The sequence below is a fragment of the Ambystoma mexicanum genome, chromosome 6p (genome assembly GCF_040938575.1).
Source record: "Ambystoma mexicanum isolate Mex_15411 chromosome 6p, UKY_AmexF1_1, whole genome shotgun sequence".
Lineage (NCBI taxonomy): Eukaryota > Metazoa > Chordata > Amphibia > Caudata > Ambystomatidae > Ambystoma > Ambystoma mexicanum.
In genome coordinates, this window is record NC_090935.1 from 996648882 (window position 1) to 996675393 (window position 26512).

Sequence of the window (26512 nt, forward strand, 5' to 3'; positions counted from 1 at the left end):
GGGAAGCAGGAACACCGGGCAGAGGGTACAGGGTTCAAAATTGCATAGGATTCCGGGTGATTAGGGGGAAAAAAACATACCAAATTGAATCACACATACATCCATGCATTAGTGCACCCCTCAGCAAGCCTATGCAGAGCAGTTTGAAAGAAAAACAACAAGACACTTAGCTCTGGTTTTGAGTGCTGGCCTCCTGCCTGCGCACTCTCAGGTCCGGTTACAGGGGCACTGAAATGCTGCAAAGAGAGCCACAGTCAACAACCTGTATGTGCCAATTACACAAAAACACACCACCAAACATGCCCCATAGCAACAAACGTCTCTACAAACAGACAATCCGGTGTAGATGCTTCGTACCCATATATAACATTACCCCTGTGACGGGTCATACACAGTCAATGCAGTAAGTCAGCCACCGGTGGGTGCGTGGCAAATGGAACACCAATGTGTCACAATTCACACAACATGCAATGTTCCCTGGGTAAGCAGACAGACCCATATAGCAAGCCATGACTTCAGAGCAAGTTGCGTACCACCATGACCGAAACAAAGTTGGCCGTGCATTTATCATAAAGTACATGGAAATGAAATGCACTGCGCCCGAGTATGTCCCTTGCTGTATGTCCCTGTGAGCTCCCCCTTTCCATGTCTCGGAAGGCTACATGTTTGATACAAGTGCCTCGATGGACCTTGGTGTACCGGAGGGTATGTGCCACTGCCCCTGCAGGTGTCCCAGACAACCTTACAATCAACAGCCATCAGTCCACCAACACATCTGAGCTGCATTGTGTGCTTCAACACCAATATTCGTCCAAGCTCACCCTCAGTGCTGTGACTAAGCCTGCATGTGCAACTCACCTGGTGCAAGCTTTGCTGTGTTGTGGCCCCCCTGTGCTGCTCACCTTGCCTGGAGTTCCTTGGAACACGTCAGCAGTTCTAGGATATAGGTCTGCAATCCCTGTGCCTCTGCTTGTGCACACATGTGCATGTGGGAACCAACAAACGTGTCCAGAATTCCGTCGTCCAAAGGGCCATGTCTGCTGGCAAAGGTGCTCTAAGGCTCATCCCCCTGCAGAAAGGGTTTGAAACACATGATTAATGCTTCAAAGTCATCTGTGTGTGTCTCTTCAGGCATCTCATTACTTGACCATGTCAGAGAGTCACATCATAAATCACACCATCAGTTCGTCTTTCACATCCAAAGTGTGTAACACTATCTACAGCATGAATTGCAACAAGCATGTGTACAGTAAAGATAAGAAACATACTACACAATGCATAGCAATTAATGTACACCCCATCTAGCAAAAGCTGAACAGTGGACAATAACACTAAAATCATCCCCACTAGGGGTGTAAACACAAGTCACACAGCACCAGACATGCCACAGCTATGACAGTCCAAAGCCCTTGTGTAAATGTTTGTGACACCGAACCATCCTTGCAAGCCCATGGATAAGGGAGGCAGGAGTGGCATATGTGAGTCAAGGACCCCAAACAGCAAACACATACACAAGACAAGCCTGAAGGGACCAGCTGGAACAGACAGTGGATGCCTTCAAAAGCCACAAAGCACCGCACCGTCACATGAAAGCACAATAGACAAGCAATTTTAAACTATATTAACTATTAACTAATTACACTAACTATGGAAAACCTACATTACCTAATTAAACTAACTATCAAACAGAAACTTAAATAACTAAACTAAAATAAAAATCAAAAATGGCCACATACGACCCGGGGGGGGAGGGGAGGCACCCAGGAGGCGGGAGGTACAGGGTGCTGCTCAACATCCACATGCGATGATGCTGAGCCTCCATGGGATCAACGCCTGCACAGCCCGACCTATGTGGGAGATAGATGGTCGTCCGAGTCTGGCTCATCCTGTAAAGGAGGATGTGGCACAGTAGCCTGGCCACGCCTAGCCGCAGCTTGCCCCTCATCGGCAGCAAGTCTGCCGGACGGGTGAGCCTGGTTCTGTGTGGCGATGTGACGTAGGTCTGCATGCAGAACCTCACATGATACACGTGCTTCCTCTTGCAAGGTAGCACGTGTAACACGGAGTTCCTCCTGCAAGGCCTGGCTGGACAACCGCTACACCTCCCGGCAAGCCTGTAGCTCAGCCGAGATGGTACGCTCAAGCTGTGCAAACCTCTCCTCTGCCTGCTGCCTCTGGGACATCATAAGGACACCCAGAGTGGATCTGAGGGAAGCATACTCCTCCCTCAGGGCATCCATGTGCGCCTCTGCGTGAGCAGCAGTTGCTTGACGCAGAGACGACATTTCAGCCTGGCGTGCCATGTCTGAGGCCACCATGCCCAGCCTGAGCGAGCGGGCCGTGGACCGTGCCGCCTGCTGCTGGAGAAGCACCTGCCTAGCAGGGGGGAGCACAGATCGGGCCACACGCTCCATGCTCTCAGCGATGTTCTCCATTGCTGCCCCCTGCCGTTCTGAATTGGCAGTCATGTCTTGCTCCCACTCAGTATACTGCGGTTGCGCGCGGCGACCGCGTTGCCGGGCTTGACCCCTGCGGGACCCAAGGACTAGGGGTCCTCGCTGTGTTGGCACCGCCCGCGGCTGCACGACTACATGCCCCCGTCGACGTGATGTCCCAGGCACATCAGTGACTGGTGTGGAGGGTGACCTTGCGTCCCGATCCACCATGGGCGGAAGAGCCAAGACTGTCTGATCCCTCAGTGCAGGTGTCGCAGATAAAGGAGTGACCACATCAGAATCACTCACCCCTGACACATGGACTTGATGCTTATCCAACTCAACGTGGACGTCAGAGTCGTCATCAAGGCTGGACTCATAGGCAGCCAGAGACTAGATGGACTGTAGCACTTGGGGGTTTTTGTGGCCTACCACCGCACAACCCCCACTAGTGCCGGGTTGATGTAGTGGTAACCCTGTGTCTGGCATGACAACACCATCCTCCGCCTCCATTGCGTCATCACCTGAAAAATAGAGAGAAAAAAGGTCACTACACATGTCAGAAGCGCACAACACACACACACACACCAACAGCAAACGCATCAGGCAGACATGTGACACACAACATATAACCTGGCATGCATGCTGGGTCAACTTTGAATTGCTTCTGTGATCAGACCTGTTGAAAGGTGGCAGTTTCCATGGAAGTGGGTCTATGCAGTGCAGAAAATGTGTACGCCACTCACTACCTACAAGTACAAGGACTCCATGGTGTGTGCCAGGAAATGTGAAGGCAGTGCAATGTCAAATTCAGACATCACGTGCATTGTGCATTCAATATGTACCATATCTAGAAGCCAAGCACCCCTCCACCCCAGTACCAAAGCAGGGGTGCCTAGCATGGCATCAAAAGGCTTACCATACACCTGTGTATTGACAGGCAGTGTTGACTGGCATCAACAGCTTAATGTGATTCAAGTGACAACACTGCAAATGATGCTGGGACAGTAAGCAGGACACATGATGAAAACTCTGGATTCCGCCCATGTGTGAAGAAGACACAACAACAGTTGGACAGCGTCATTGGCCATTGAACAGGCTGAGGCCTGTGAGCCACACAGATTGTCAGACCCTAAACATGTGTGCAACGCAGGACTGAGCCACAGTTGACATGGGAAGGCTGATGAGATGGCAGGCAATGTATGTAACCAAGGACCTGTATTACAGTGATCATCCAGTCAAGGACACATAGGGGCATGCGTGCAATGCACATGGAGCATGAATGGGCACTCATGTCCCTGCGGGACATCTGACCTATGCACAGTACAAGTGAGATACCCTGCATCAAGTACTAAGGCTGTACCACACGGCATATGTTTGGCAGAGTCTACGCTGGAAGTTAGCATCTACACAGGATGCATGAACAAGAAAGTACACATTGGCAAGATTGAAGAACACCAGTGCAAAGGTGTAACTGGGGTTCAGAGTGGCGGAGGAGGGGCAAGGGAGCATGCCTACATGGAGTCCCCGCATGCAGGCAGAGGAGCCATGCATGACGGAAGCATTGCATTACTTACACATCAGAACCATGTACACGTCACATGTAGCGGCAATCATGCACAACACATCCCACAAGTGAAACACACACGTCCTCAACAAACACGCATCAACACTCACTGGACTGGGCATCAAAGTCCCGCATCTCTCCCACTCCTTCGACCAATTCAGGTGGTATGAACTCCGCAACGAGTGCCTCATGCGGAGTGAGCTCTCCTCCTCTGGTGCAGGCCCACCGCCAGTCACCAGAGTCAAGTTGTAATTAGAGGCATGCTTAGCCTTAGTGCTGCGTTTGATGTCATTCCAACGCTTTTTCCAATCTTGCGCCGTGCGCACCTCATGGCTGAATGAACTGACATGTTCCGCAACATGCTTCCAGTGGGTGTCACGTTGGGCAGCCGTAGTCTGACTATTGGCACCCACTAGCATGTCACGGCTGTGGCCCCGCACGTAGTCCACGAGGAAGTCCAGTTCCTGCTTACAGAAAGGCTTCTTCCTCGACGTGTAGGAGGTCGTGGCTGTGTGTGGGGTCCCAGCCTGTGCTGCAGGTGCAACCTTCCTCCTCTTGGACTGTGGCGCAGACCCTGGCTAGCTAATGCCGCCCTGACCAGTATGGCCAGTGGGTTCGGTGGATTGAGCCAAGGGAGTGGCAGGTGGAGGGATGACCAAAGGCCTGACTTGTGTCAGTGGCAGCTGGGTGCCCACTAATGGACCCTGCGCAGCAACATCAGCTGTGGCAGGGTCATTGACCGCAACGGTCCTGGTTGGCAGGCTCACAACCGGGGTGCTGTTGGGTACATCTGCCCATGCACTTGCCAACACCCGGCTGTTCGGGGCAGCAGATGACATGACTGCCCCAGGGACACGTGTCTTGTTCTGAGCAGCCCGGCCTGCCCCTATGGTTTCCCCCCTGGCCTGTTGGAGATCTACCAAGGGCTCCTCAAGTGCCAACGCAGCCTGCGCTAGCAGACCCCGAGCCTTGGTGGCGGTGTCCACAGATGCACCTGCAGCTACCACTACCCTTGGGCCCGTGGCAGTCAATGGAACGGACTGCCGGGTCACACGGGCGCCAGTGCCAGATGCAGAAGCTGCATCCCCCGGAACCACAGGGTGTGGTGGCATGACTGCATCGACACATGGCACAACATTGTGCTCAAGTGGCGCACCCCTGCCTCTTCCCCCTATGTGGCCGCCCTGGACACCCTGGAGTCCCCCTACTCCCTGGTCACCAGGGCCACGTCCCCGACCACGCCCGCTACGAGGACGACGCCCAGCTGAGGCGCCCCTCACCTTTGGTGGCCTCCCAACTATGGCACAGATGTAGTAGTGCCGGCACAGATGGAGTGGTGCCAATGGGAGGTGTACACCACAATTGACCTGGGCAATTGGGGTGAAGGGGGTGGGAAGCAAGATGTTAACAGCCCCCCTGCACCTGCAAGGCTGTATGTGACCCCGGTGATGTAGTGACGGGTCACGCAACGCTCAGGCACCCCAAAACTGCAGTAAAACCGTGCACGCAACCCTGCAGCCTACGTGCGTGGATTCAACCTCCCGCAGTACGCGGTGGCACCCAGTAACACGAATAACGCGTATGCGTGGGACACGCAGGCTACTGTGACATCGAAAATGGGTGCGATACACAGGGGCACCCGCAGTGGGAAAAAGAGCGTGTGCGGCTCACCGTCTGACTAGCGCGATGCAGAAAAACACGCGTAGCCAGTACCCCTGCCAAAAGAAGAGATACGTCCTTGATAGCTGTGAAGTTGTGATGGCGCGCGAAACAACAGGAAGCAGCAACACACGTCGGTCTCCACGAAAGGCACGTACAGCGGACTGCTGGGCCCGCTCACCTTTAACCCGTGCTGAGGGAAACGCCTGCGCCCGTCACGTCACTTACGCGCATGGGCCCTTTCCTCGTATTACACGCGGATGTGCAGTTTTTCACGCGCGCTGAAATGCCCATGCACGCCTGTGCACGTCACATCACAGGGGCGCTTGCGCTTGAGGGGCCTTCTGTCCAATGAAATTGCATATGCGTGCAGACGCACTTACGCGCTTAGGGCCGTTCCTCGAATTACACGCTGACGTGCAGAATTTTCACGTGCCAAATCACTCCATATCAAGCTGGCCACGCGTAAGCACACGGAAGACCACGCTCCTGCCCAGAAGGCCGAATTACTGCCCCCCAGAGCCCCCAGCACGCTCCCACCTGCCATCTGCTGCTGCCTGACTGCCTGCTGCCCACGTACCCTGCCATTTGCTGCCTGCACATCAGCCAGGGGTGCTGTTGCTGTGACCACCCCTGCTGGAACCGAAGACTCTCGACTGGGATTCCATCGCTCCACAGCCCAGCCCCAGGACCCAGTTGCCCACCCACTCCTGCCTCTGGGGTTGTCATGTCGGGCACTGCAACATCTGGCACCACTCACAACCCCTGGCCAGAGAGGCAGAGGGGCACCAGCTTCAGTGCCAGGGAAGTTGGTGTCCTGGTGGAGCAAGTCCTGGGGCAGTATGATGCCCTCTTTGGAAGTTCCCGCGCCAACAAGGAAGGACGGACTCGGATCTGGACTGACATCGTGACTGCCATCAACGCAGAGGGGGTGGCAGTCCGCGACTTACAACATGTCAAGAAGCGCATGGGAGGACTTCAGGTCCAGGACCCTGAACAAGGCCCGGCGCCTCTTGAAGGCAGCGGATGCTAAGGGGCGCGGGGCCACTTGTCGGAAGATCAGATGAGGGTCCTGGAACGCATATCCCCTGCGCTCCACGTCCAGGTCCTTGAGAGGCAGACCCGTCTGGAGTCGAGCGGTAAGTGTACATGCATCATGATTGTGAGCTGTGCGTGTGGTGATGTTTCAGTAGTGTGCAGGTTGCACATCTGTTTGTATGGGGTCGAGTATGGGTGGGGGTGTACAGGGCCGTGAGGCTAACACATGCGAGGGATGTAATGTGACACATTGATGGTGCTTGTGTGTGTAGGCTTGCATGCCGAATGCAGTTGTGTGGGCACACATGTTTGGATGAATGTGTATGTAAGTAGACATGTTCGTGATGTCACGCATGTATGTTGTTTTCAGCTGCATGTATCAGCACTATGTACATGTGCATATGTGTGTATTTGACAAGGGTGCAACAGTGATGCAACATGGATGCATGTGACAGCGGGATGTGGAAGCCTGATTGGCAGATGTGACATGGATGCCCATCTGAACACTGCGACACTTGGCAGAGGTGTACACATGCATGCAAGTGTGGTGGTGTGTGTACATGTGTAGTGCACTTCCTGTGTTGCATGTGATGTCTGGCTCAGCTTTGCCTGCTCATGCTGTTGTATGTGTATGGATGGTGCTGGCAGTTGCGATATGGCTGTGGTATGGCGCATGTGTGCGAGTTGAAATGACATGTGTGTTGGGGATTGTGATGGCATGTCTGAGGTTTGCCAATGCCACTCATGTACAACTGTCATGTGTGTATGTGTCCATTGTACAGTGCCCTGATGCCTGTGTTTTATTTCTCCCTCTCTGCAGCGTCAACTGATGAAGAGGGCGGAGAAGGTGCTGTGGAGCACAACGGCGGGGAACCCACCGCCAGCCGGAGATGCAAGGCCCGGCTCCCCTCCCATGTTGTGATCTCGTCGGGGAGTGAGGAGTCTGGTGCCGTGTCCCAGGCCGCAGCTGCCGGGCGGAAGTCCAAGAAGCAAAGGTTGGAGTTGGACTCCTCGGCAGCAGAAGGGGCAGCTGGGACCCCACAGGACCCAACGGGGAAGATGGCACGGAGTCATCCAGGTTGGTGGGGGGTTTGGTGGAGGAGGAGGCCATGCAAGCAACAGAGACGGGGTCTGGAGGTGGGGATCCCACTGGTGCTAGTGGTGCAGTGCAGGACCAGGGACAGGAGGCAGCACAGGCCACCGCGGAGGTGCCTGTGTGCAATCCTGTCCCTGATCCTGTCCCTGCACAATCTTGCACCAGCAGGGATGCCTATGTACAGACCCGTTTTCAGGCAGGGGATGAGCTAACGACAACTGGCCTTCCTCTACCTGCAGACGTGGCTATCCGGGTCTGGGTTGAGCCTGTCCTGACTGGTGTGGCGTTGCGTCAACGGGCCATGCGAGGTGACCTGCAGTGGTGGAGGCTGCCCCTGGTGGCTGGGGGGTGGGGGTGGTGGTCGACATGGGTGGGTGCCTGGTGGAGGCTGCCCCTGGTGGCTGGGGGGTGGGGGTGATAGGGACAGGAGTGGGGGCCTGCTGGCAGGTGCCCTACAGTGCTGGGGAGTGGGGGTGCAGGGGAACATGAGTTGGACATGAGTGGGGGCCTGCTGGCAGGTGCCCCACAGTGCTGGGGGGTGGGGGTGCAGGGGAACATGAGTTGGACATGGATGGGGGCCTGGTGGAGACTGCCCCTGGTGGCTGGGTGGTGGGGGTGATAGGGGACATGAGTGGGGGCCTGGTGGAGGCTGCCCCTGCACTGCTGGGTGGTGGGGGTGCAGGGGAACATGAGTTGGACATGAGTGGGGGCCTGCTGCCAGGTGCCCCACAGTGCTGGGAGGGTGGGGGTGCAGGGGAACATGAGTTGGACATGAGTTGGGGCCTGGTGGAGGCTGCCCCTGGTGGCTGGGGGATGGGGGTGGTGGGAGACTTGGGTGGGGGCCTGTTGGAGGCTGCCCCTGGTGGCTGGGTGGTGGGGGTGATAACGGACAGGAGTGGGGGCCTGCTGGCAGGTGCCCCACAGTGCTGGGGGGTGGGGGTGCAGGGGAACATGAGTTGGACATGGGTGGGGGCCTGGTGGAGGCTGCCCCTGGTGGCTGAGGGGTGGGGGTGGTGGGAGACATGGGTGAGGGCCTGGTGGAGGCTGCCCCTCGTGGCTGGGGGGTGGGGGTGATAGGAGACAGGAGTGGGGGCCTGCTAGCAGGTGCCCTACAGTGCTGGGGGGTGGGGGTGCAGGGGAACATGAGTTGGACATGAGTGGGGGCCTGCTGGCAGGAGCCCCACAGTGCTGGGGGGAGGGGGTGCAGGGGAACATGAGTTGGACATGGGTGGGGGCCTGGTGGAGGCTGCCCCTGGTGGCTGGGGGGTGGGGGTGCAGGGGAACATGAGTTGGACATGGATGGGGGCCTCGTGGAGACTGCCCCTGGTGGCCGGGGGGTGGGGGTGATAGGGGACATGAGTGGGGGCCTGGTGGAGGCTGCCCCCGCACTGCTGGGTGGTGGGGGTGCAGGGGAACATGAGTTGGACATGAGTGGGGGCCTGCTGGCAGGAGCCCCACAGTGCTGGGGGGTGGGGGTGCAGGGGAACATGAGTTGGACATGAGTGGGGGCCTGCTGGCAGGTGCCCCACAGTGCTGGGAGGGTGGGGGTGCAGGGGAACATGAGTTGGACATGAGTTGGGGCCTGGTGGAGGCTGCCCCTGGTGGCTGGGGGATGGGGGTGGTGGGAGACATGTGTGGGGGCCTGTTGGAGGCTGCCCCTGGTGGCTGTGGGGTGGGGGTGATAAGGGACAGGAATGGGGGCCTGCTAGCAGGTGCCCCACAGACCTGGGGGGTGGGGGTGCAGGGGAACATGAGTTGGACATGGGTGGGGGCCTGGTGGAGGCTGCCCCTGGTGGCTGGGGGTTGGGGGGTGGTGGGAGACATGGGTGGGGGCCTGGTGGAGGCTGCCTCTGGTGGCTGGGGGGTGGGGGTGATAGGAGACAGGAGTGGGGGCCTGGTGGAGGCTGCCCCTGCACTGCTGGGGGGTGGGGGTGCAGGGGAACATGAGTTGGACATGAGTGGGGGCCTGCTGGCAGGTGCCGCACAGTGCTGGGGGGTGGGGGTGCAGGGGAACATGAGTTGGACATGGGTGGGGCCTGGTGGAGGCTGCCCCTGGTGGCTGGGGGGTGGGGGTGGTGGGAGACATGGGTGGGGGCCTGGTGGAGGCTGCCCCTGGTGGCTGGGGGCCGGGGGTGGTGGGAGACATGGGTGGGGGCCTGGTGGAGGCTGCCCCTGGTGGCTGGGGGGTGGGGTGGTAGGGGACAGGAGTGGGGGCCTGCTGGCAGGTGCCCTACAGTGCTGGGGGTGGAGGTGCAGGGGAACATGAGTTGGACATGAGTTGGGGCCTGCTGGCAGGTGCCCCACAGTGCTGGGAGGGTGGGGGTGCAGGGGAACATGAGTTGGACATGAGTGGGGGCCTGGTGGAGGCTGCCCCTGGTGGCTGGGGGATGGGGGTGGTGGGAGACATGGGTGGGGGCCTGTTGGAGGCTGCCCCTGGTGGCTGGGGGGTGGGGGTGATAGGGGACAGGAGTGGGGGCCTGCTGGCAGGTGCCCCACAGTGCTGGGGGTGAGTGCAGGGGAACATGAGTTGGACATGAGTGGGGGCCTGCTGGCAGGTGCCCCCACAGTGCTGGGGGGTGGGGTGCAGGGGAACATGAGTTGGACATGGGTGGGGGCCTGGTGGAGGCTGCCCCTGGTGGCTCGGGGGTGGGGGTGATAGGGGACATGAGTGGGGGCCTGGTGAAGGCTGCCCCTGCACTGCTGGGGGTGGGGGTGCAGGGGAACATGAGTTGGACATGAGTGGGGGCCTGCCGGCAGGTGCCCCACAGTGCTGGGGGGTGGGGGTGCAGGGGAACATGAGTTGGACATGAGTGGGGGCCTGGAGGAGGCTGCCCCTGGTGGCTCGGGGTGGGGGTGATAGGGACATGAGTGGGGGCCTGGTGAAGGCTGCCATTGCACTTCTGGGGGTGGGGGTGCAGGGGAACATGAGTTGGACATGAGTGGGGGCCTGCTGGCAGGAGCCCCACAGTGCTGGGGGGTGGGGGTGCAGGGGAACATGAGTTGGACATGGGTGGTGGCTTGGTGGAGGCTGCCCCTGGTGGCTGGGGGGTGGGGGTGATAGGGGACAGGAGTGGGGGCCTGCTGGCAGGTGCCCTACAGTGCTGGGGGTGGGGGTGCAGGGGAACATGAGTTGGACATGAGTGGGGGCCTGCTGGCAGGTGCCCCACAGTGCTGGGGGGTGGGGGTGCAGGGGAACATGAGTTGGACATGGGTGGGGGCCTGGTGGAGGCTGCCCCTGGTGGCTGGGGGATGGGGGTGTGGGAGACATGGGTGGGGGCCTGTTGGAGGCTGCCCCTGGTGGCTGGGTGGTGGGGATGATAACGGACAGGAGTGGGGGCCTGCTGGCAGGTGCCCCACAGTGCTGGGGGGTGGGGGTGCAGGGGAACATGAGTTGGACATGAGTGGGGGCCTGCTGGCAGGTGCCCCACAGTGCTGGGGCGTGGGGGTGCAGGGGAACGTGAGTTGGACATGAGTGGGGGCCTGCTGGCAGGTGCCCCACAGTGCTGGGGGGTGGGGGTGCAGGGGAACATGAGTGAGTTGGTCATGGGTGGGGGCCTGGTGGAGGCTGCCCCTGGTGGCTGGGGGCCGGGGGTGGTGGGAGACATGGGTGGGGGCCTGGTGGAGGCTGCCCCTGGTGGCTGGGGGGTGGGGGTGGTAGGGGACAGGAGTGGGGGCCTGCTGGCAGGTGCCCTACAGTGCTGGGGGGTGGGGGTGCAGGGGAACATGAGTTGGACATGAGTGGGGGCCTGCTGGCAGGTGCCCCACAGTGCTGGGAGGGTGGGGGGTGCAGGGGAACATGAGTTGGACATGAGTGGGGGCCTGGTGGAGGCTGCCCCTGGTGGCTGGGGGATGGGGGGTGGTGGGAGACATGGGTGGGGTCCTGTTGGAGGCTGCCCCTGGTGGCTGGGGGGGTGGGGGTGATAATGGACAGGAGTGGGGGCCTGCTGACAGGTGCCCCACAGTGCTGGGGGTGGGAGTGCAGGGGAACATGAGTTGGACATGAGTGGGGGGCCTGCTGGCAGGTGCCCCACAGTGCTGGGGGGTGGGGTGCAGGGGAACATGAGTTGGTCATGGGTGGGGGCCTGGTGGAGGCTGCCCCTGGTGGCTCGGGGGTGGGGGTGATAGGGGACATGAGAGGGGGCCTGGTGAAGGCTGCCCCTGCACTGCTTGGGGTGGTGGTGCAGGGGAACATGAGTTGCACATGAATAGGGGGCCTGCCGGCAGGTGCCCCACAGTGCTGGGGGGTGGGGGTGCAGGGGAACATGAGTTGGACATGAGTGGGGGCCTGGTGGAGGCTGCCCCTGGTGGCTCGGGGGTGGGGGTGATAGGGGACATGAGTGGGGGCCTGGTGAAGGCTGCCCTTGCACTGCTGGGGGTGGGGGTGCAGGGGAACATGAGTTGGACATGAGTGGGGGCCTGCTGGCAGGAGCCCCACAGTGCTGGGGGGAGGGGGTGCAGGGGAACATGAGTTGGACATGGGTGGTGGCTTGGTGGAGGCTGCCCCTGGTGGTTGGGGGGTGGGGGTGATAGGGGACAGGAGTGGGGGCCTGCTGGCAGGTGCCCTACAGTGCTGGGGGGTGGGGGTGCAGGGGAACATGAGTTGGACATGAGTGGAGGCCTGCTGGTAGGTGCCCCACAGTGCTGGGAGGGTCGGGGTACAGGGGAACATGAGTTGGACATGAGTGGGGGCCTGGTGGAGGCTGCCCCTGGTGGCTGGGGGATGGGGTGGTGGGAGACATGGGTGGGGGCCTGTTGGAGGCTGCCCCTGGTGGCTGGGGGGTGGGGGTGATAGGGGACAGGAGTGGGGGCCTGCTGGCAGATACCCCCAGTGCTGGGGGGTGGGAGTGCAGGGGAACATGAGTTGGACATGAGTGGGGGCCTGGTGGAGGCTGCCCCTGGTGGCTCGGGGGTGGGGGTGATAGGGGACATGAGTGGGGGCCTGGTGAAGGCTGCCCCTGCACTGCTGGGGGTGCGGGTGCAGGGGAACATGAGTTGGACATGAGTGGGGGCCTGCTGGCAGGAGCCCCACAGTGCTGGGGGGTGGGGGTGCAGGGGAACATGAGTTGGACATGGGTGGTGGCGGCTTGGTGGAGGCTGCCCATGGTGGCTGGGGGGTGGGGGTGATAGGGGACAGGAGTGGGGGCCTGCTGGCAGGTGCCCTACAGTGCTGGGGGGTGGGGGTGCAGGGGAACATGAGTTGGACATGAGTGGGGGCCTGCTGGCAGGTGCCCCACAGTGCTGGGAGGGTGGGGGTGCAGGGGAACATGAGTTGGACATGAGTGGGGGCCTGGTGGAGGCTGCCCCTGGTGGCTGGGGGATGGGGGTGGTGGGAGACATGGGTGGGGGCCTGTTGGAGGCTGCCCCTGGTGGCTGGGGGGTCGGGGTGATAGGGGACAGGAGTGGGGGCCTGCTGGCAGATACCCCCAGTGCTGGGGGGTGGGAGTGCAGGGGAACATGAGTTGGACATGAGTGGGGGCCTGCTGGCAGGTGCCCCACAGTACTGGGGGGTGGGGGTGCAGGGGAGCATGAGTTGGACATGGGTGGGGGCCTGGTGGAGGCTGCCCCTGGTGGCTCGGGGGTGGGGGTGGTGGGAGACATGGGTGGGGGCCTGGTGGAGCCTGCCCCTGGTGGCTGGGGGGTGGGGGTGATAGGGGACAGGAGTGGGGGCCTGCTGGCAGGTGCCCCACAGTGCTGGGGGTGGGGGTGCAGGGGAACATGAGTTGGACATGGGTGGGGGCCTGGTGGAGGCTGCCCCTGCACTGCTGGGGGGTGGGGGTGCAGGGGAACATGAGTTGGACATGAGTGGGGGCCTGGGGGAGGCTGCCCCTGCACTGCTGGGGGATGGGGTGGTGGGAGACATGGGTGGGGGCCTGGTGGAGGCTGCCCCTGGTGGCTGGGGGTGGGGGTGATAGGGGACATGAGTGGGGGCCTGGTGGAGGCTGCCCCTGCTCTGCTGGGGGGTGGGGGTGCAGGGGAACATGAGTTGGACATGAGTGGGGGCCTGCTGGCAGGTGCCCCACAGTGCTGGGGCGTGGGGGTGCAGGGGAACATGAGTTGGACATGAGTGGGGGCCTGCTGGCAGGTGCCCCACAGTGCTGGGGGGTGGGGGTGCAGGGGAACATGAGTTGGACATGAGTGGGGGCCTGGTGGAGGTTGCCCCTGCACTGCTGAGGGATGGGAGTGGTGGGAGACATGGGTGGGGGCCTGGTGGAGGCTGCCCCTTGTGGCTGGGGGGTGGGGGTGATATGGGACAGGAGTGGGGGCCTACTGGCAGGTGTCCCACAGTGCTGGGGGGTGGGGGTGCAGGGGAACATGAGTTGGACATGAGTGGGGGCCTGCTGGCAGGTGCCCCACTGTGCTGGGGCGTTGGGGTGCAGGGGAACATGAGTTGGACATGAGTGAGGGCCTGCTGGCAGGTGCCCCACAGTGCTGGGGGGTGGGGGTGCAGGGGAACATGAGTTGGACATGGGTGGGGGCCTGGTGGAGGCTGCCCCTGGTGGCTGGGGGGTGGGGGTGGTGGGAGACATGGGTGGGGGCCTGGTGGAGGCTGTGCCTGCATTGCTGGGGGGTGGGGTGCAGGGGAACATGAGTTGGACATGAGTGGGGGCCTGGTGGAGGCTGCCCCTGCACTGCTGGGGCGTGGGGGTGGTGGGAGACATGGGTGGGGGCCTGGCGGAGGCTGCCCCTGGTGGCTGGGGGTGGGGGTGATAGGGGACATGAGTGGGGGCCTGGTGGAGGTGGTCCATGCACTGCTGGGGGGTGGGGGTGCAGGGGAACATGAGTTGGACATGAGTGGGGGCCTGGTGGAGGCTGCCCCTGGTGGCTGGGGGTGGGGGTGGTGGGAGACATGGGTGGGGGCCTGGTGGAGGCTGCCCCTGGTGGCTGGGGGGTGGGGGTGATAGGGGACAGGAGTGGGGGCCTACTGGCAGGTGCCCCACAGTGCTGGGGGGTGGGGGTGCAGGGGAACATGAGTTGGACATGGGTGGGGGCCTGGTGGAGGCTGCCCCTGGTGGCTGGGGCTGGGGGTGGTGGGAGACATGGGTGGGGGCCTGGTGGAGGCTGCCCCTGGTGGCTGGGGGGGTGATAGGGGACAGGAGCGTGGGCCTACTGGCAGGTGTCCCACAGTGCTGGGGGTGGGGGTGCAGGGGAACATGAGTTGGACATGAGTGGGGGCCTGCTGGCAGGTGCCCCACAGTGCTGGGGGGTGGGGGTGCAGGGGAACATGAGTTGGACATGGGTGGGGGCCTGGTGGAGGCTGCCCCTGGTGGCTGGGGGGTGGGGGTGATAGGGGACAGGAGTGGGGGCCTGCTGGCAGGTGCCCCACAGTGCTGGGGGGTGGGGGTGCAGGGGAACATGAGTTGGACATGAGTGGGGGCCTGCTGGCAGGTGCCCCACAGTGCTGGGGGGTGGGGGTGCAGGGGAACATGAGTTGGGCATGATTGGGGGCCTGGTGGAGGCTGCCCCTGCACTGCTGGGGTGTGGGGGTGGGGGGAGACATGGGTGGGGGCCTGGTGGAGGCTGCCCCTGGTGGCTGGGGGGTGGGGGTGATAGGGGACATGAGTGGGGGCCTGGTGGAGGCGGCCCCTGCACTGCTGGGGGGTGGGGGTGCAGGGGAACATGAGTTGGACATGAGTGGGGGCCTGCTGGCAGGTGCCCCACAGTGCTGGGGGGTGAGGGTGCAGGGGAACATGAGTTGGACATGGGTGGGGGCCTGGTGGAGGCTGCCCCTGGTGGCTGGGGGGTGGGGGTGGTGGGAGACATGGGTGGGGGCGTGGTGGAGGCTGCCCCTGGTGGCTGGGGGGTGGGGGTGATAGGGGACAGGAGTGGGGGCCTGCTGGCAGGTGCCCCACAGTGCTGGGGGGTGGGGGTGCAGGGGAACATGAGTTGGACATGAGTGGGGGCCTGCTGGCAGGTGCCCCACAGTGCTGGGGGGTGGGGGTGCAGGGGAACATGAGTTGGACATGGGTGGGGGCCTGGTGGAGGCTGCCGCTGGTGGCTGGGGGGTGGGGGTGATATGGGACATGAGTGGGGCCTGGTGGAGGCTGCCCCTGCACTGCTGAGGGGTGGGGGTGGTGGGAGACATGGGTGGGGGCCCGGTGGAGTCTACCCCTGGTGGCTGGGGGTGGGGGTGGTGGGAGACATGGGTGGTGGCCTGGTGGAGGCTGCCCCTGGTGACTGGGGGGTGGGGTGATAGGGGACAGGAGTGGGGGCCTGCTGGCAGGTGCCCCACAGTGCTGGGGGGTGGGGGTGCAGGGGAACATGAGTTGGACATGAGTGGGGGCCTGCTGGCAGGTGCCCCACAGTGCTGGGGCGTGGGGGTGCAGGGGAACATGAGTTGGACATGAGTGGGGGCCTGCTGGCAGGTGCCCCACAGTGCTGGGGGTTGGGGTGCAGGGGAACATGAGTTGGACATGAGTGGGGGCCTGGTGGAGGCTGCCCCTGTACTGCTGGGGGATGGGGGTGGTGGGAGTCATTGGTGGGGGCCTGGTGGAGGCTGCCCCTGGTGGCTGGGGGGTGGGGGTGACAGGGGACATGAGTGGGGGCCTGGTGGAGGCTGCCCCTGCACTGCTGGGGGGTGGGGGTGCAGGGGAACAGGAGTTGGAAATGAGTGGGGGCCTGCTGGCAGGTGCCCCACAGTGCTGGGGGGTGGGGGTGCAGGGGAACATGAGTTGGACATGGGTGGGGGCCTGGTGGAGGCTGCCCCTGGTGGCTGGGGGGTGGGGGTGATAGGGGACAGGAGTGGGGGCCTGCTGGCAGGTGCCCCACAGTGCTGGGGGCTGGGGGTGCAGGGGAACATGAGTTGGACATGAGTGGGGGCCTGCTGGCAGGTGCCCCACAGTGCTGGGGGGTGGGGGTGCAGGGGAACATGAGTTGGACATGATTGGGGGCCTGGTGGAGGCTGCCCCTGCACTGCTGGGGGGTGGGGGTAGTGGGAGACATGGGTGGGGGCCTGGTGGAGGCTGCCCCTGGTGGCTGGGGGGTGGGGGTGATAGGGGACAGGAGTGGGGGCCTGCTGGCAGGTGCCCCACAGTGCTGGGGGGTGGGGGTGCAGGGGAACATGAGTTGGACATGAGTGGGGGCCTGCTGGCAGGTGCCCCACAGTGCTGGGGGGTGGGGGTGCAGGGGAACATGAGTTGGACATGGGTGGGGGCCTGGTGGAGGCTGCCCCTGGTGGCTGGGGGGTGGGGGTGATAGGGGACATGAGTGGGGGCCTGGTGGAGGCTGCCCCTGCACTGCTGAGGGGTGGGGGTGGTGGGAGACATGGGTGAGGGCCTGGTGGTGGTTACCCCTGGTGGCTGGGGAGTGGGGGTGGTGGGAGACATGGGAGGTGGCCTGGTGGAGGCTGCCCCTGGTGGCTGGGGGGGTGGGGTGATAGGGGACAGGAGTGGGGGCCTGCTGGCAGGTGCCCCACAGTGCTGGGGGGTGGGGGTGCAGGGGAACATGAGTTGGACATGAGTGGGGGCCTGCTGGCAGGTGCCCCACAGTGCTGGGGCGTGGGGGTGCAGGGGAACATGAGTTGGACATGAGTGGGGGCCTGCTGGCAGGTGCCCCACAGTGCTGGGGGCTGGGGGTGCAGGGGAACATGAGTTGGACATGAGTGGGGGCCTGGTGGAGGCTGCCCCTGCACTGCTGGGGGATGGGGGTGGTGGGAGTCATGGGTGGGGGCCTGGTGGAGGCTGCCCCTGGTGGCTGGGGGGTGGGGGTGACAGGGGACATGAGTGGGGGCCTGGTGGAGGCTGCCCCTGCACTGCTGGGGGGTGGGGGTGCAGGGGAACATGAGTTGGACATGAGTGGGGGCCTGCGGGCAGGTGCCCCACAGTGCTGGGGGGTGGGGGTGCAGGGGAACATGAGTTGGACATGGGTGGGGGCCTGGTGGAGGCTGCCCCTGGTGGCTGGGGGTGGGGGTGGTGGGAGACATGGGTGGGGGCCTGGTGGAGGCTGCCCCTGGTGGCTGGGGGTGGGGGTGATAGGGGACAGGAGTGGGGGCCTGCTGGCATGTGCCCTACAGTGCTGGGGGTGGGGGTGCAGGGGAACATGAGTTGGACATGAGTGGGGGCCTGCTGGCAGGTGCCCCGCAGTGCTGGGGCGTGGGGGTGTAGGGGAACATGAGTTGGACATGAGTGGGAGCCTGCTGGCAGGTGCCTCACAGTGCTGGGGGGTGGGGATGCAAGGGAACATGAGTTGGACATGGGTGGGGGCCTGGTGGAGGCTGCCCCTGGTGGCTGGGGGGTGGGGGTGGTGGGAGACATGGGTGGGGGCCTGGTGGAGGCTGCCCCTGGTGGCTGGGGGGTGGGGGTGATAGGGGACAGGAGTGGGGGCCTGCTGGCAGGTGCCCCACAGTGCTGGGGGGTGGGAGTGCAGGGGAACATGAGTTGGACATGAGTGGTGGCCTGCTGGCATGTGCCCCACAGTGCTGGGGGTGGGGGTGCAGGGGAACATGAGTTGGACATGGGTGGGGGCCTGGTGGAGGCTGCCCCTGGTGGCTGGGGTGTGGGGGTGATAGGGGACATGTGTGGGGGCCTGGTGGAGGCTGCCCCTGCACTGCTGGGGGGTGGGGTGCAGGGGAACATGAGTTGTACATGAGTGGGGGCCTAGTGGAGGCTGCCCCTGCACTGCTGGGGGGTGGGGGTGGTGGGAGACATGGGTGGGGGCCTGGTGGAGGCTGCCCCTGGTGGCTGGGGGGTGGGGCTGATAGGGGACATGAGTGGGGGCCTGGTGGAGGCTGCCCCTGCACTGCTGGGGGGTGCAGGGGAACATGAGTTGGACATGAGCGGGGGCCTGCTGGCAGGTGCCCCACAGTGCTGGGGGGAGGGGGTGCAGGGGAACATGAGTTGGACATGGGTGGGGGCCTGGTGGAGGCTGCCTCTAGTGGCTGGGGGGTGGGGGTGGTGGGAGACATGGGTGGGGGCCTGGTGGAGGCTGCCACTGGTGGCTGGGGGGTGGGGGTGATAGGGGACAGGAGTGCGGGCCTGGTGGAGGCTGCCCCTGCACTGCTGGGGGGTGGGGGTGGTGGGAGACATGGGTGGGGGCCTGGTGGAGGCTGCCCCTGGTGGCTGGGGGTGGGGGTGATAGGGGACATGAGTGGGGGCCTGGTAGAGGCTGCCCCTGCACTGCTGGGGGGTGGGGGTGGTGGGAGACATGGGTGGGGGCCTGGTGGAGGCTGCCCCTGGCGGCTGGGGGGTGGGGGTGGGGGCCTGGTGGAGGCTGCCCCTGGTGGCTGGGGGTGCGGGTGATAGGGGACATGAGTGGGGGCCTGGTGGAGGCTGCCCCTGCACTGCTGGGGGGTGGGGGTAGTGGGAGACATGGGTGGGGGCCTGGTGGAGGCTGCCCCTGGTGGCTGGGGGGTGGGGGGGATAGGGGACATGAGTGGGGGCCTGGTAGAGGCTGCCCCTGCACTGCTGGGGGGTGGGGGTGGTGGGAGACATGGGTGGGCGCCTGGTGGCCTGGCTGCCTGGTGCGGGGTGGGGGTGATAGGGGACAGGAGTGGGGGCCTGCTGGCAGGTGCCCAACAGTGCTGGGGGCTGGGGGGTGCAGGGGAACATGAGTTGCACATGAGTGGGGGCCTGCTGGCAGGTGCCCCACAGTGCTGGGGGTGGGGGTGCAGGGGAACATGAGTTGGACATGGGTGGTGGCCTGGTGGAGGCTGCCCTGGTGGCTGGGGGGTGGGGTGATAGGGGACATGAGTGGGGGGCCTGTTGGAGGCTGCCCTGCACTGCTGGGGGGTGGGGGTGCAGGGGAACATGAGTTGGACATGAGTGGGGGCCTGCTGGCAGGTGCCCCACAGTGCTGGGGGGTGGGGGTGCAGGGGAACATGAGTTGGACATGAGTGGGGGCCTGCTGGCAGGTGCCCCACAGTGCTGGGGGTGGGGGTGCAGGGGAACATGAGTTGGACATGGGTGGGGGCCTGGTGGAGGCTGTCCCTGGTGGCTGGGGGGTGGGGGTGATGGGAGACATGGGTGGGGGCCTGGTGGAGGCTGCCCCTGGTGGCTGGGGGTGGGGGTGATAGGGGACAGGAGTGGGGGCCTGCTGGCAGGTGCCCCACAGTGCTGGGGGGGTGGGGGTGCAGGGAACATGAGTTGGGAATGAGTGGGGGCCTGCTGGCAGGTGCCCCACAGTGCTGGGGGTGGGGGTGCAGGGGAACATGAGTTGGACATGGGCGGGGGCCTGGTGGAGGCTGCCCCTGGTGGCTGGGGGGTGGGGGTGATAGGGGACATGAGTGGGGGCCTGGTGGAGGCTGCCTCTGCACTGCTGAGGGGTGGGGTGGTGGGAGACATGGGTGGGGGCCTGGTGGAGGCTGCCCCTGGTGGCTAGGGGGTGGGGGTGGTTTGAGACATGGGTGGGGGCCTGGTGGAGGCTGCCCCTGGTGGCTGGGGGGTGGGGGTGATAGGGGACATGAGTGGGGGCCTGGTGGAGGCTGCCCCTGCACTGCTGGGGGGTGGGGGTGGTGGGAGACATGGGTGGGGGCCTGGTGGAGGCTGCCCCTGGTGGCTGGGGTGTGGGGGTGGTGGGAGACATGGGTGGGGGCCTGGTGGAGGCTGCCCCTGGTGGCTGGGGCGTGGGGGTGATAGGGGACATGAGTGGGGGCCTGGTGGAGGCTGCCCCTGAACTGCTGGGGGGTGGGGGTGGTGGGAGACATGGGTGGGGGCCTGGTGGAGGCTGCCCCTGGTGGCTGGGGGTGCAGGGGGACATGCGTTGGTGGGCAGTAGTGCAAGTTGACATGTGGGTTGGCTGGGGGGCATGGCCATGGTGGATGGGGTGCCTGCAGGACATGTGCAGGGTAGGCCCCTGTGGTGTGGGCCACCTGCAGGGGCCGTGGAGGGTGTAGAGGGAACACCTGGGAGGACCCACACGTGCAATTCACGTGTGGTGCTCCCCGCGCACCCCTGCAATACACGTAGCCTGATGGAATCACGTGTGATACTTTCCGCGCACCCCTGAAATACACGTACCCTGCTGATGTTGTGTGTGAAACTTCCCGCGCACCCTGAAATACACGTAGCCAGGACATTCGCGTGTGGAACTTCCCGCGCACCCCTGAAATCCACGCCACGCGATTTGGCTGGGTACGTGGATCTCAGGGGTGCGCGGGAAGTCTCACACGCGATTTGGCAGGGTATGTGGATTTCAGGGGTGCGCGGGAAGTTCCACACGCGATTTGGCCGGGTACGTGCACGGGAATTTCCACACGCGACTTGACTGGGTACGTGGATCTCAGGGGTGCGCGGTAAGTCTCACACGCGACTTGGCAGGGTACGTGGATTTCAGGGGTGCGCGGGAAGTTCCACACACGATTTGGCCGGGTACGTGCATGGGAATTTCCACACGCAACTTGGCTGGGTACGTGGATCTCAGGGGTGCGCGGGAAGTTCACACGCGATTTGGCAGGGTATGTGGATTTCAGGGGTGCGCGGGAAGTACCACACGCGATTTGGCCGGGTACGTGCGCGGGAATTTACACACGCGATTTGGCTGGGTACGTGGATCTCAGGGGCGCGCGGGAAGTTCACACGCGATTTGGCAGGGTATGTGGATTTCAGGGGTGCGCGGGAAGTACCACACGCGATTTGGCCGGGTACGTGCGCGGGAATTTACACACGCGATTTGGCTGGGTACGTGGATCTCAGGGGCGCGCGGGAAGTCTCACACGCGATTTGGCAGGGTACGTGGATTTCAGGGGTGCGCGGGAAGTTCCACACGCGATTTAGCCGGGTACATGCGCGGGAATTTCCACACGCGACTTGGCTGGGTACGTGGATGTCAAGGGTGTGCGGGAATTCCCACACGCGATTTGGCAGGGTACGTGGATTTCAGGGGTGCGCGGGAAGTTCCACACGCGATTTGGCTGGGTACGTGCGCAGGAATTTCCACACGCGACTTGGCTGGGTACGTGGATCTCAGGGGTGCGCGGGAAGTCCCACACGCGATTTGGCAGGGTACGTGGACTTCAGGGGTGCGCGGGAAGTTCCACACGCGATTTGGCCAGGTACGTGCGCAGGAATTTCCACACGCGATTTGGCTGGGTACGTGCATTTCAGGGGTACGCAGGAAATTCTACCCGCGATTTGGCTGTGTGCTCCCAGGTATTCCCTGTACACCCTCCACGGCCCCTGCAGGCAGCCGACACCACAGGGGACTACCCTGCACACCTGCTCATGTCACCCAGCACCCCCACCCCCCAGCATCCAGGGGCACCCTCCACCAGGCCCCCACTCATGGCCCCTATCACCCCCACCCCCCAGCAGTGCAGGGGCAGCACCACCAGGCCCCCACTCATGTCCCCCTGCACCCCCACCCCCCAGCATCCAGGGGCACCCACCACCAGGCCCCCACTCATGTCCCCCTGCACCCACACACCCCAGCATCCAGGGGCACCATCCACCAGGCCCCCACTTATGGCCCCTATCACCCCCACCCCACAGCAGTGCAGGGGCAGCACCACCAGGCCCCCATCATGGCCCCTATCACCCCCACCCCCCAGCAGTGCAGGGGCACCCTCCACCAGGCCCCCACTCATGTCCAACTCATGTCTCCCACCACCCCCACCCCCCAGCAGTGCAGGGGCAGCCTCCACCAGGCCCGACTCATGTCTCCCACCACCCCCCACCATGTCCAACTCATGTCTCCCACCACCCCCACACCCCAGCAGTGCAGGGGCAGCACCAGCAGGCCCCCACTCATGTCTCCCACCACCCCCACCCCCCAGCAGTGCAGGGGCAGCCTCCACCAGGCCCCCACTCATGTCTCCCACCACCCCCAACCCCCAGCAGTGCAGGGGCAGCACCACCAGGCCCCCACTCATGTCTCCCGCCGCCCCCACCCCCCAGCAGTGCAGGGGCAGCCTCCACCAGGCCCCCACTCATGTCTCCCACCACCCCCACCCCCAGCAGTGCAGGGGCAGCCTCCACCAGGCCCCACACATGTCTCCCACCACCCCCACCCCCCAGCATCCAGGGGCACCCTCCACCAGGCCCCCATCATGGCCCCTATCACCCCCACCCCCCAGCAGTGCAGGGGCACCCTCCACCAGGCCCCCACTCATGTCCAACTCATGTCTCCCACCACCCCCACCCCCCAGCAGTGCAGGGGCAGCCTCCACCAGGCCCGACTCATGTCTCCCACCACCCCCACCCCCCAGCAGTGCAGGGTCAGCACCACCAGGCCCCCACTCATGTCTCCCACCACCCCACCCCCCAGCAGTGCAGGGGCAGCCTCCACCAGGCCCCCACTCATGTCTCCCACCACCCCCACCCCCCAGCATCCAGGGGCACCCTCCACCAGGCCCCCACTCATGGCCCCTACCACCCCCACCCCCCAGCAGAGCAGGGGCACCCTCCACCAGGCCCCCACTCATGTCCAACTCATGTCTCCCACCACCACAACCCCCCAGCAGTGCAGGGGCAGCACCACCAGGCCCCCACTCATGTCTCCCACCTCCCCCACCCCCCAGCAGTGCAGGGGCAGCCTCCACCAGGCCCCCACTCATGTCTCCCACCACCCCCACCGCCCATCATCCAGGGGCACCCTCCACCAGGCCCCCACTCATGGCCCCTATCACCCCCACCCCCCAGCAGTGCAGGGGCACCCTCCACCAGGCCCCCACTCATGTCCAACTCATGTCTCCCACCACCCCCACCCCCAAGCAGTGCAGGGGCAGCACCACCATGCCCCGATTCATGTCTCCCACCACCCCCACCCCACAGCAGTGCAGGGGCAGCCTCCACCAGGCCCCCACTCATGTCTCCCACCACCCCCACCGCCCAGCAGTGCAGGGGCAGCCTCCACCAGGCCCCCACTCATGTCTCCAACCACCCCCACCCCCCAGCATCCAGGGGCACCCTCCACCAGGTCCCAACGCATGGCCCCTATCACCCCCACCCCCCAGCAGTGCAGGGGCACCCTCCACCAGGCCCCCACTCATGTCCAACTCATGTCTCCCACCACCCCCACCCCCCAGCAGTGCAGGGGCAGCACCACCAGGCCCCCACTCATGTCTCCCACCACCCCCACCCCCCAGCAGTGCAGGGGCAGCCTCCACCAGGCCCCACTCATGTCTCCCACCACCCCCACCCCCCCAGCAGTGCAGGGGCAGCCTCCACCAGGCCCCCACTCATGTCTCCCATCACCCCCACCCCCCAGCAGTGCAGGGGCACCCTCCACCAGGCCCCCACTCATGTCCAACTCATGTCTCCCACCACCCCCACCCCCCAGCAGTGCAGGGGGAGCACCACCAGGCCCCCACTCATGTCTCCCACCACCCCCATCCCCCAGCAGGGCAGGGGCAGCCTCCACCAGGCCCCCACTCATGTCTCCCACCACCCCCAACCCCAGCAGTGCAACGGCAGCACCACCAGGCCCCAACTCATGTCTCCCACCACCCCCACCCCCCAGCAGTGCAGGGGCAGCCTCCACCAGGCCCCCACACATGTCTCCCACCACCCCCACCCCCCAGCAGTGCAGGGGCACCCTCCACCAGGCCCCCACTCATGTCCAACTCATGTCTCCCACCACCCCCACCCCCCAGCAGTGCATGGGCACCCTCCACCAGGCCCCCACTCATGTCCCCCTGCACTCAGGTCCTCACAATCCCCAATCATGTGCGTTATGGTCAGCCTCCACAGCCAAAAGGCCCTACCAAGTAACCCATTCACCCACATGGAAATGGAAATTACATGTTACACCCCCAATGTTCATAAAGCAAATGAACCCATGTCCGTCACACACAATGGTTGCAATTGAATGGGAAAACACGCAACATGACATGACATGAAACCAATGAGATGATACCACACAGTGAAGTATGAAAACAAAATTGTATTAAAAAAAATTGAATGCAAATGAAATGAAACAAACTACAATGGCAATGAAAAAAAGATAAGCTGCATGTCCGTCCAAAAAAATCAAAACTACAAATCCAAATCCAAAAAAATGTTGTCCAAAGTCACATTAAAAATAAAATCAATCCGAGAGAGAAAAATAAATGCAAAGACCATTGCTCCATGGAGAATAAATAAAAAAAAAAAAAAACTATCCAATGAAGAACAATGTACAAAACATCCAAGGGTCCATGAGCCCAACTGAACAAAGGAAACCTACAAAAAACCCTAACTAAAATGCAACTATATACAAAAAGTGGAGCAGTGTCCGTCGACTCCAAATCATAAGAAGAAACAAAGGAAACCTAAAACTAAAGAACTATATACAAAGGCGGCGGGCAAGTCCAGCGGCTCACTCCGTGGTGTTCCGGGCCAGGGCATCATCAAACATCCTCGTCTATGTCCCAGAGGCGGTCCTGTTCCATGGCCCCGAGGGTCCGCAGGGACGACGCCATCTTCTCCTCCAACCCCCTGCGGATTGCCTCGAGGCACTCGGCCCGCCTCAGGGCCCTCCGCATGGAGTTCTCCGCCCTGACCATCGTGAGCCGTGCCTCTTCCGCCCGCTGCCGCTCCGCACCTATCTGCTGGCCCAACCGCAGCCACACGGAAGACACTTCCTGTCCTGGGTCCTCCTGCCCTCCGGCCGATGCCTGCCCCTCCGATGTTGATGGCCCCGAGCCATGATGCCTCCCATGTTGACTCTGCTGCTGCCTCCGATGCAACTGCCTCTGCCAGCACGACAACATCCAGGCTGATGGAATCCACCGACGCCGTCGTGCATGTGCCATGCCTGATGATGCCAGCACATCCTCCATCTGCTGGGGTACAGTTGCTGTGGTGTCCACCCCTGCTGGACCTCCGACTCCTGACTGTGGCAGGGATGGGATCCCACTGAGCTGGCTGCATTGGTCAGGGCAGGTCCACAGGGGGCCCTGGTGGCATCTGGGCCGGAAGATGGCAAGGAGAACGACCGGCGTATAGCCTCCACAGAGGAGGAGAGGGCCGCCAGATTGGTCGACACATGCAGGAAACCCCCGAACATGGAAGATCCCAATTGGGCCACGTCGGCACGGTGCTCTTCGTGATGACGTGCATGCTCCTCCCGGGAAGCACGCACGTCATCACGAATTGCACCCGTGCGGATCGCGACCCCAATCAGGACCTTCTCCATACGGCCACGGGTCCCCTCGTCCGCAGGTGGAGGGGAGTCAGGTGACATGGACATCCCCTCTACCTGCGGACGGGCCTGGGACGGGGCATCCCTGCTGGTGCATGGTGGTGCACTTACAGGGTCAGAGACAGCGACATGCACAGGCCCCTCCACGGTGACCTTAGCTGCCTCCTGCCCCTGCCCCTGGACTGCACCACTTGCACCAGCAGGGATGCCCCCACCAGGCCCCATGTGTGCCTCAGTGGCGGCCTCCTCCTCCTCTGTGGAAACCACCAACCTGGATGGCTCCTCACCGTCTTCCGCCGTAGCAGGCCCTTGTGGGGGCTCACCCACCCCTTCCGCTGCAGCCGTGGGGGCATCCCCGCCGCCTGCTCCACAGCGCCATCTCTGCCCTCTTCTTCACTAGCCGCTGCGTAGAGGGAGACATAGAACACAAGCATCAGGGTACTGTTCAATGGTCCCCTAGACAGGAAGCAATAGCAGATGAGTACCACTGTCAAAGTACACTTCCATCATGTCCCTCCACAACACATGGGTCAGTCCAGGCAAAACACACACAGTAACAGGCATGGTGCATGCCATGGACATTTCCACACATGTCCAATGGACTCTTGAAACATACAATGATATGGAACTCACATGCATCATGGGTCATGCCTATCACATGCACAC